The sequence below is a fragment of the Octodon degus genome, unplaced genomic scaffold, assembly GCF_000260255.1.
Source record: "Octodon degus isolate 3935 unplaced genomic scaffold, OctDeg1.0 scaffold00260, whole genome shotgun sequence".
NCBI classification, from domain to species: domain Eukaryota; kingdom Metazoa; phylum Chordata; class Mammalia; order Rodentia; family Octodontidae; genus Octodon; species Octodon degus.
The window spans coordinates 897,056-908,405 of NW_004524836.1; the positions used below are offsets into that span (position 1 = coordinate 897,056).

The window sequence follows — 11,350 nt, forward strand, 5'->3', positions numbered from 1 at the left end:
GACCTGGGCTAGGACTGGGTCCGGGGGTTCCCGGAAGTTGGCAGAAGAGGGTCATCTGTTTTGATGTGTTACTATTTATGCCATCAAATTCAATAACTCCTGTGGTCAAATCAACATATACAATATGAAAATCAAATAGTGTTACTGTTTTCTCTTCCCCTCCCAACTCAGAAATACTACAGAATGTTTTTCTTCCTTTTGTGTTTTATCAGCCTTAGTGTACGCTCTCAAAAGCCACAGATAAATCATGGGTTCCATGAGTATACACGTCACATGTAAGTACTTTTCCCCAAGGCAATGCTATTTCCATACAGATTTCATTTAACGTTTCTGAATATGGTGAAGGAATCATCCACACCAAAGAATTTATTATGCAAGGTAAACTTCAGCGACGTTATGCAATCCGTTAGTCATAACTGTATACTGTATCTGATCCCACATCAAAGTAATGAATTAGAATTAATAAAACTGGTTATTAACAGTCATGCTTTTATTCTATATTTTACTTCAATATTGCACTTTGAGGTAAGCTTTTAGAGGAATTGATGAGGAAATTGCTCCACAAAAGCCGAATTGAAAGTTGTATGTTTTGTTTTTACAATGTTGACTTTCAGAAAACCTAACATCTAACAAAACCTACGAGTAGTTTTTGTTCATCATTGTTACCACTGTTTTCATCATAAGGGTTTTATACCTTCGATCACGTTAGAACCTTATTATTGAAAACCTACTGTGTGCAAACATAATGGTGGTTTCCAAGGTTATAGCTGTAACTAGGCCAGCTACATTCTCAACCCTCACAGAGCTTGCAATCCAGCAAGTTATCAAAAGCATTATCAAAAGCATCATATAAGTGCTCATTCAGCTGGTGTCCATTCCAGGAGACACCAGCGAGGATCAGATGTATCCAAAATGGCAAAGTGTTCTTTAAGAAATGGTAACAGAACTTATCTAAGGAATTTGATGAGGAATTATCTGGGAAAGAACAAAGAGTTGATTGGAAAAATAGCCTGCCAAGTCCTTGAATCAAAGACTATGATGGCATGTTTGTAGAGCTCAAAAAATTTAAGAATGACCAGAAAGGAAAAATGAACCAAGAGGGGAAGCAAGCATTAGAAATATTTACTGATTTCAGAGCCTCTATTAAAGATTTTGCCACATCCCTCAAAAGAAACATCATTTAAAAATTCTGACAGGCATAAAATATACTAGCAGCATCATTTCTACAGTCAAGGAGAGAGTTGAAATAAAACTCCTTAAACACTAAATCTCAGGTTTTTAAAATTAGTTTTAATAGCATCATCTTATATAAGCTTCACCACAGCAGTCATTTAGCAAATTCCTTGCAACAGTTGGAAAAACATCAGTAAGCAAGTGCTCCTTCACTGTCAACACAGCTGTTTACAACTCGTATGATTTGAGAAGCTGAAGTTCCAGAATTGATGGGTACGTCCTGTCTTGAGCTCTGTGGACAGTTAAAATTGTTCCGTGGCCAAAGTCTTGCCACAGGAAATGCTCCTTGTAAGAAGTACATTTTCAATCACTTCTCACTGAGGGCTGTTGGATGTAAGGAATGCCAGCTTTCATCAAGAAGAATGGGGCAGAGGGAGGCACAAGTGCAGGAAGGCAGTGTTCTGTGAGTGATCAGCAAGGCAGAGGATGTAAAGGCAAGATGTGACGGGGGAAAAGAGGAAGCTTTGCTACAACCACACCACATTTAATCAGGATGAGCTATGCAGACGCTTAGATGAAAGCTGACGTGTTTAAGCAGAGGCTAAGAAGGACGACATCATGCAGAATAAGTGACAGCCGAGAGCCTGCAGGTGAAATGAGAGGATCCGTGCAGTCACCATTCTCCATGACAAGCACCATCTTTCTCAAAGGTTTTTAAAGATCATAGCCATCAGCCGACTTCAATTTCCTGACTTGAGGTAATAAAGCCAAAACCCCTGATGCATCTGTGAACTCCTAAGGAAGGGCACACAACCCAATGGAAGGGATAACAGTCTTTTTCTATGTTTATGATTCTTTAAAGTTCACCAAGCACCTTTATCTCCATTATGTTATTTGGTAAGAGGTTTTGTCTCCCATGGGCATGGATGAGAAGAGGTGCAGAGCCATGGAAATATTTTACTTTTGTCACTGGTGTGTAAAAATGAAAGAGAACAGAAAAGAAGCCACCTGATATTTTGCTCAAGTGCAGCTGTGTATTTTTCTATGCCCTATTACCTTTTATATTTCTTTTTAAATAAGCATGAGCATAATACTTGGGGTGGAAATTATTTGTTATTTGAGAAATAAAAATAAAGTTTAAGCATGTATTTTTATTCCATATTTTGATTTTTTTCTTCACACAACTCTATTCTGGTGCTTTGTTTGCTCTACCCAGATGGTAAATGCATCATTAAGTTTATCCAGCCTGAATTAATTATCTTTTTATAGTAAAAGAAAATCCTCTCCTTTTGACAAGTAAGATGTTTGTGCTGTATTTATGAATAAATAAAAGCAGCTGTTGCACACAGTATTATGAATAGCGTTGCTGCAAACATTTCATCCACTCTTTTCAATATAATGTAAGCTCCTGGTATGCCAGAGTTTATTAAAGAGTGAAAAATCATGGACCTATTGTCCACACTGCAGCCCATAAAAAATACTGTGTTTCCATTGAGACATGCACTTCAGGACAGCAAACATGCGGCAGTGTGATGTTAGCTGGTTGTTGCCTTTGCTGGTCACTTGGTCCTGCGCCTCAGCCTTTTGTGTATGAACCGGGGACAGCAAAGTTTCTTTCTCTGTAAACAGGAAGTTGACAGGCAGTCAGAGACTCGATCTGAATGCCACAATGTTGCCTTTACCTGCGTTTCGGTTGGATGACTTTTTGATAGATGATATGGGCATTGTGGAAAACACTTTTTTTTTCTTGGTAGGAGAATAGATTTGCAAACTATAGGAGTCTTTTCCTCTTACAAAGAGGTCTTTCACTCTCTGGGTCAGGAAAAGTAGAATTCACGATCACACTTGCCGATCACACTTGCCGCAATGGTGAGGTCATAACCCTCTAGGAGGAGGCGTCTCCTGGGCCAAGACTGTGCCCATCTGAAGGATCCCGGTTTTCCATGCAACACTGTGTTTCTCAGCAGAGCTGACTTCTTCCTAAGGAGTCACTGCATTTTTTGATTTATCTTTATTTCTGACAACAAACGTAAAATGTGCTACAGCAACGAATATTTGCAATCATTGGCACCACGGACCTGTGAGAAAAGTCTAAGGTAAAGCTTCAAAAAACCTCATTGTCCAGAAGATTTGAAAACATTAAATCTGACTAATAGTCTACCTGCCCGTGTGATGACTGCAGAGAAACAGAGCTATAGTGTGAAACTAAAATACTGCTCCACAGTCTCATACATTCGGAGATGGGAATTTGGGAAGATGTTGGGTTGTAGTATGTTATATTTGTTAGCAGGTTAAGCTCTTGAAGAGTTCATGATTGAGTGTGCATTTGGGAAGTTGGACCTAGTTTAAGATGGGTGGCCAGGACAGTGACCTGGCAGAGTGTGGTTGGCCTGAACCCATGTGTCAAGCAAAGCTGCCCTTCTTTAAGTTTCAGGTTGGGTGTTGAAAAAAAAAAGATTTTTTTTGACTAAAATTTAAGCTATTGTTCAGGTTATCATTTTTAAATAATATAATATAGTATTACATAATATAATCTGCCTGCAACATATTTATATACATTCTTTAATAATTTTATGTGCTACATGGAAATTCACTTGGTAACACTGGTTGCAACATTGACCTGTAAGTCGGAAGGAAACAGTTGTCAGCTGTTTCAGAAAAGTTTGCCATCATTCATAGCATTTCTGGGTGTGGCTGGCACCATTTGCTCTGTTCTGGTCCTGCAGAGTCTTGCCCAGTAAAATGAGCTATCATAGTGCAGTTATTGTGATGATGAAAAACATGAAGCTCACCTCAACTAGGAGAGCACACTTGGAGGTTTAAGAGTTTTGTCAATTTAAATATCAATGTGAGGTAATTTATTTAATAGGATTGTATCTTTAACTTTGAAATTTGTTAATGTAGCAATTATGGCAAGAAACTAAGATAGAGCAAAACTACTAGAAAGAAGTGGAAAAAAAAGTGGAAACAAGAAGAAAAAAGTGGAAGAAGAAAATGTCACGGTCCCATAATGCCACCAGTAATTTAAATATCTTTTGTAAGAGTCCACCTCTCAATGATTCCAACCCCTACCAATAGTGACACCAGAGGACCATGTCTTTAATACATAGACCTCTGGGGGACAGTCAACATCCATACTGTATAGCAGAGATAAAACTTCAAATAACTATCAATAAAGTCTACTGTGAAGAAATACATAAAGAGAGAATAAAGGGAGAGAAATTTGTCACATACACATAAATGATTTAAGATTTTCTGTCAATTTCTAGGCCTGCATAAGTAGCTCAACTTTTATAATTAAAGATCTGCTTGTATAACAGAGTTCACTGTTGCTTTTCCTTTCATGCTTTTGATTTTTCCATTGTCTCAATCACATCTCCAAGACTTTTTAGCCTAGACTCAGTCTGCACATAACTAGCTAACATAATTATACAGTATTCAGAAAGTTTCTATTTCTATTCAAAATATAAGAGTACATATCAGCACACATAGTTCTTTTTTAATCTGTGGGTCTATAGTCTTCCTGAGATTCTTAATAAGTCTTGTGAGTGAAAAGAGTTTAAGAATGATTATCTAGGAACTTTTCATCTATTCTATTAATAACAAAAGCTCAGGCAGCACTGTATCTTGTAAAATGTGCATCTGTACTTGAATGTGCACTGTAGGGTCTTTTTCAAATGTAGATTATAACCTAGTAGCTCCCAGAAGACATGATGCTATTGGCCCAAGAGTCACAAGGGCATAAAACTCAAGAAAGTTTGGCATCAGAGAGCACAGGCCTTAGATATTCTAGGGAACCAGGTCTGTGACTGAAAGGAAACCAGCTGAAGAAATGTGGGAGCAGACGTGGTGGTAGTCAGCTGATACTCGGAAGTCACTTAGAAGGGGTCTATTTTCTAGTGTCTAGTGATATCGACTGGCAGGATTGTTGTGAGTGAAATAAGACAACACTACTGTTCTTGGTAAAGCATAGAGACCAAATAACTGCTTCTTATCCTCTTCCCTGAAGCAGTTTTGGTTTCTTTCACTCCAGCAAGGTGATTATTTAGGAGTTTTGATCAGCATAACTGAAAATTGCCTTAGGTTGAAAACAGGGCCAGCATTACATATGCCAAGAACTTCCTTGAAAAAAAATTCTCTTCCTTTTAATACTTTCTGCTTCCAAGCAGAATTGGAATTCTAACCATTTCTACCTATTGAATTTCACCAGTAGTCTTCCTAAACACATTGGCTTGTGTCTGGTTGCCTTGGGGAATACTGTCTTTCAGGTCACTCCGCTAATGCCCTGCCTTAATCCTATTTTAACTTGAACAGCTACTTCCACTAGTTAATAAACTGTTACATTCTACAATGAGTACTATATTATTTCTAGATTCCCTTTACTCTCTGCAATTCATTTTCATGCTATTTGGTCTGCTAGACAGACAAAAGCCTGTGTTTACATTAATACTGCTGCTGACTATAACTACTTACATTATTTATATTAATTATTGGTTTTATGTATGACCTTGACTACACATTTTGTTCTTCTCACATTAGTCAAGAATTGTATTACAGCTTGTAGGTGTCAACTAGAACTGGGAGTTCGAATTCTTTTGAGCATGTCATGGTTATTTGTTCTTGTAGTTTTCTTCATTGCCTTTATTAATGAATGATTTCATGTTCCCATCATAAAGCCACAAAGACAGGCCTGGTTTGTCACTTCTTTTTTTATTATCAAAATACCAAGGTCATGATAAACATGGAATACACATTCACTTGACCTACTATCTAATTTTCATCAATGACAGAATCTCTGAGCAGATGGTAGTAGCAAATGTAGTGGGAAAGAGACATCAGTAGTGATTTATAATTTTTCAATTCTTGAAGTTGCCACCTCTGTGAATGGATCACTATAAAAAACGGAGAAAAAAGAAAGATTGTGGTGTGATTCTTAAAGACTATTAGGCTCAAGGTTGCCAGTCAGGCATAATTCTTGTTTAATTCTCCCATTACCATCTAATCCTGTTTATGTCAGGAACACCTTTAATAGAATGTCACTTAGAATCATGGAACTACAAAGACAAGCATTGTAATTTACATTAGCTACAAAAGAATACCCTTTCCTCAGGGACCCCTGAGCTAGTGAGAACATTAGGGATAACGTATCCTGTTTCTGAGCTCTCAGAAGGCCACAGCTATTATTTGAAAGATGTCGCCCAAAAGTGACTCATTTTTACAGGGACGTCTCAGTGCTCTTTTCTTCCCTTCTAAAAGGGATCCTGGAGATGCTCCAGGAAAAAGAAAAAGTAATACACTATTGTTTAATTTCAATGTTTCTGTCGAAGAGAACTGAATTGGGCACATCTCCTATATGTCACTTCTGCAGTGCAGGGTGTTTGTATGTTCACTAGGACCTACGACTGCCTTTGATGAGTTGGGTAACTCCATGAAAAGAATTCATCAAATGCTCAGCACCTAGATATCATTGAAGAAGTCCATACTAGTATCTGAAATACAACAGGACCTAATATTTACATGTGGTTGGCTTTGGACAGGTAGAGACAGAACAGAACAACATAGTCTGGTACAACTTTATGTGCCATAGCTCAGAGCTTTCCAGATTTCCAAGCTTGTTTGGCCAGAGCCTAAAGAGAACAGGTGGGAAGTGAAGAAGCACAGGCACACTGGGAAGACCCATCTGATAAGAGACTGAAAGACTCCTGCAGGATGTGGCCATGGGGTAGAGGTTGACTTATCCCATGTTTTTCTACTTTCTTGAGGCACTATGACATAATTTTTGGCTGTTCCACTTGTAAGTTTACTTCTGCCTATTAACAACTCACAGGGCATCTTAGAACATGGGTTGGACCCTTAAGCACAGAATTTTGCTTCACAGGTCTAGATAGGAGGAGAGAGCAGAGGTTTGCATTTCTAGCTAAGTGAAGTCGATGCTGCTATTGAGAACTACTAGTCTGTTCCTTATCTGTTTCATAACATATTCCCTTTAGACACTGTTGTAGTCAGGGGTTTGCAAGGGAAACAACACAGGACAACTAATTGTAGAATTACTTTAAAATAGTCACCCAAAGAATTGCAGGGAATGTATCCAAACACTAAAGACTAAAGAATCCAGCTGAGGGCCTGAATCCCATGACAATGTCCTGCGTGAGTGCAGCTGAAGACCTAGAGCTCATATCAATGTCTTCTACAAGCCCAACTGGAGGCCTAGAGGCCACAACAAAGGATCTGCACTGGGAAGGCCCCAAGGTCAGCAGTAGAAGCTAGTGCCAGTGAGATGGGGGATCTGTGCTAGCAGACTGAGGGACCTATGGTGGACCCAAGAAGTAAAGCTCAAAGTAAGACTCAGAACTCCCCTGAAAGGTCCCCTAGCCATGCTCAGTGACAATGGGTCCCAAGTTCCCCCTGTAATGAGAACAGCCAAGTCTATATCAGGAAAGCCAGCATGACAGGCTTCTCTAGGAGACTTAACAAATGCACTACCTTCCTCTCCAGAACCAGGAAGTGATGCTCCAAGTAAGCACCGGAGTTCCCCCAAAGTGAACTGCAACCATTCTCAGAGGCCACAAGGTCCTGAGCTTCTTCAACAAAGAGGACAGCTGAGTTCATCAGGAAAGCCAGTGTGATAAGATCCTCCAGGAAAGTCAACAACTCCATATAGCTTCTAAACTTCTTCCTCTCCACTTCTACCTCTTATGCTACAGACAACAATCCTCCGGTGGGCCTCCCACACCCAGCCCCATGCTGATTCAGTTCATCTGGATGCTACAAGTTGACCTCCAGTCATCAAACCACGACAAACACCCATCTTTTTTTTTTTTATTCAGTCATTCCTGTATTCAGTTTTTCCTCCTTTCCAAATTAAAAGTACTACTCCCTCCCTAAGAAAAGAAATCCAATTTGTCTAAGGTCATCCCAGAATCAAAGACTTTTCCACTGTCCCAATTTTTGTCTAATGAATAATCTCAATGTTCCTCTTGTTGTTTAATGGCATGCTAAACACTTTTGCCTTTGCTCTATTAAAAAAATAGTTGAGTGTCTATATGAAAAAATCATATACTTTTTTGGTAAAAGAGCTACCTCCTAGAAATCTGATCTTCGCCTTACATGGGGTTCTAGCAGTGAGTCCTACTCTGCCTCTGAACTTGTACTTGTGCTTGCAAACAAGTAGCAAAGAAAGAATTTGAACTCATGTCTCTATCCCAAATAGAGTGCTAAATGGAAGTGCACACACATTCTTGGGAGTGTCTGAGAAGCTTGGGAAGAGCCTTGTGGAGGTGACAGCATGTGTCTTCAAGGAGGAGATACCAGACTCTGAAGAGCAGCCAGACAGTGAGGAGCACTCCGACGCCTCTGCGCTGACTTCTGAGTAGCTTTCCACTGCCCCCTGCCCTCACCATGTTCCCCTCCCAAGCTCTGTCTCTCTCCTCCTCTGACTCACACCCCTTCCTCCTACAGGAAGGAAGCAGGAAGCACCGTCCTCAGGGCATATATCTCTCATTTTGCTCTCCTACTGAACTGTTTTGTTTATTCTTCTAACCTTAAGTGCTGTACAGATCATTACTCTTTAGAACAAGGGCAAAATGATTTCTTGTTGTCTCCCCACCATCAGTCTCCTTAAAGTCTAATAATTTGATCTATTAATAACATTTTTCCCAAATAACTTAAAAATAAACTTGTCATTCTGGATGATATTGCTTTAATGTCCTAGCAATCACATGTGGGGTAATTTGTCAGAGAAGATAATTGGTAATTCACGGAGAGAGGGATCCCCACAGTCTCCCAGGGACTTCCATTTGCTCACCCTATGCTTGCTATGCTTGGGGAATTATTATCAAGCAGGCATGACCTCTGCCTTCTGTGCCAGTTGTGGCGAGTGACAGAGTATTTGTGACACTTTTTATTATTGTTATTACTGAACTCAAGACCTTGCACTTGCAGGCAGGAGCTGGGCTGCTGAGCTATCTCCCTGGCCCACTTGTGACATTTTTGGGGATGTTCTGAGGTCACTTTGGGGCTCTGTGTGGTGCTCAGCTCAGGTCACTGTTTCTTGTCTCAGTGGGCAGGGCTGGTATAGTCAGAGGCCCCAGAGTAGGGGGCTGGTTTACATGTTAGTGTAACTCCCTGTACCCTGCAGTCATATTATTGTTCAACTTGTCCTTCTTCTTCTCCTCCTTCTCCTCCTCCTTCTCCCTTTTCCTCTTCTTCCTCCTCCTCCTCCTCCTTCTCCTCCTCTTCCTCTTCCTCCTCCTCTTCCTCCTCCTCAAGGCATTAATAAATATTTCATTTATAACTAGAAAAATAGACAAAGGCAGATGCAGACCTCCAAACTTAGCAGACCTGAAGGTGATAGTGAGTAACATGTAGGATCAAAAATGAAAAGTAAAACCAGATAGTACATCCTTTACAAGAAGCCCAGTTCAGAGAAAGCCTTAATAATTTCAAGTGAAAGATTTAAATAAAACTTTAAAAGTCACTTCTGAATTTTGGGGTGTTGACTCCTGCATAAGGTAGATATTCTTAACACACCCCCACGTTGGACACAGCAGGTTTATTCTTTAGCATAAGTGACACAGTCAGCTGCATTCCTTCACTAAATTTCTTTAACTTATGAAAGCTCTCCATGTTTGTGATGAAAATATCAGAGAATATCAGAAGGTGAAATAAAAAAAACTAAAATCCCATGCAGTTCTGGCACTTAGACATACTCATCATGAAGAGATATCTTAAAACTGTTTTTCCTCCATTTCATAAGTGCATTCCTAAAGGTTAAATGATTTTATATTGTACACAGAATTTTACCTAATTTATGGTAAGTCTCACTTTAACAGTCATACAGCAATTTATCACATTAGAATGTTATACTTTGTGTCCTTTTTAGCACTTTAGTTGCTGTGCACCTCCACTGTTACAAATTTTCTCTCCTCTTTTTGCATTTGTCCATATTTTGCTTCTAGCCATAGGAAAGATTGAATATATCTACAGCTTCCAAATTTACAGAAGTGGCAGAGGAGAGACATCAGACCTTTTTACATGTCATCTTTAAGTCACTTGTGTCCTGCTTAGCCGATAGTCAAATTGGTCAGAGGGTGCATTCACGGGACCTCTGTTCAGAGAAATTAAGAGTCTGGAGGGAGAGTGATGACCACTAAGGCTGAGTGTCTGCATTGGTGCTAGAGAAAAGCAGTGACCCTCAAGCAGGTGCAAAGGATAAAGTCTGATACGAGAGGTCAAATAAGACGACTGTCCAGGTAGATGAAAAAGTCCAGTGTCTAGGGGGTGTTTGGTAGAAAGGAAGACCACTCCTAGATCATAGGCCTTACCAGCCCACTTCAGACCCTCATCTTAGGAGAGGATCGGCCTGAAAAAGGGTGAGAGCAGGCCTCTTGAGATGGCTGGAAGGGACTCAGCACTGATCTAACCTTCTAGCAGGAATGCATGCGAGATATACATAACCCAGGTTTCAGGGAGGCCCAAAGAAGAAGCACAGGGCACGATGAGTCACCATTTGCCCTGTGAACAGCAGTGCACCAGCACCCACCACCCATGAGTGCCAGGACTGTGGGTAGAAAGGCTTGCATAGCGCACCATGCACATGGTCACCCATTTGCCCACAGCTACTGACTCTACTGGGGCCATCAGCACCTTCCAGCTGGAGACTACTGAAGGTAGAAAAATGAGGTTGTGAAGAGTATGCAAAGCAGTGGGGATAACTTTCAAGAACAGCAGCACTGGCACCCAGGTTAAGGGGGAACTGTATGGAACTAGCATAGAGTGCACCTTCTCCCACTATTTCTCCAAATGCCAGGAAACTCCAGCCCGTGTGAGGTCTTGCTATCAAACTGTGCTGACAAACTGAGTCTGCGCTGAGCCCACGGTGGCACTAGGTTTGAGAGTGGGGCCAAAAGAGACAGATATCTGTGGGCTGATAGATAGCTGCTGACTTCTGAAGGAGGGCTGGCAGCAACTCAAGTTGCTTATAAATGGTGACTATGTCTCCCATGAGAAATAAAGCAAGTATCCATAATGAATTACAAACCTCACGAAGAACTCTTGAACTAAAATTATCTTAATAAAAAGTGTTCTGCAGTGTACATGACTTACCAGAAACACCACAAAGTCATAAAATGAGCCTCATTTACCAGAAGAAAACCATTTCACGCTGTGCTCACCATCC

The 11,350-nt window shown here is 40.3% G+C and overlaps 1 protein-coding gene across 4 annotated transcripts in view; it reads left to right on the top strand.

Moving 5' to 3' along the window:
- Positions 1-11,350, top strand: part of Il15 (interleukin 15) — a 97,143-nt gene that overhangs the window by 84,684 nt on the left and 1,109 nt on the right. The window lies entirely within an intron of this gene.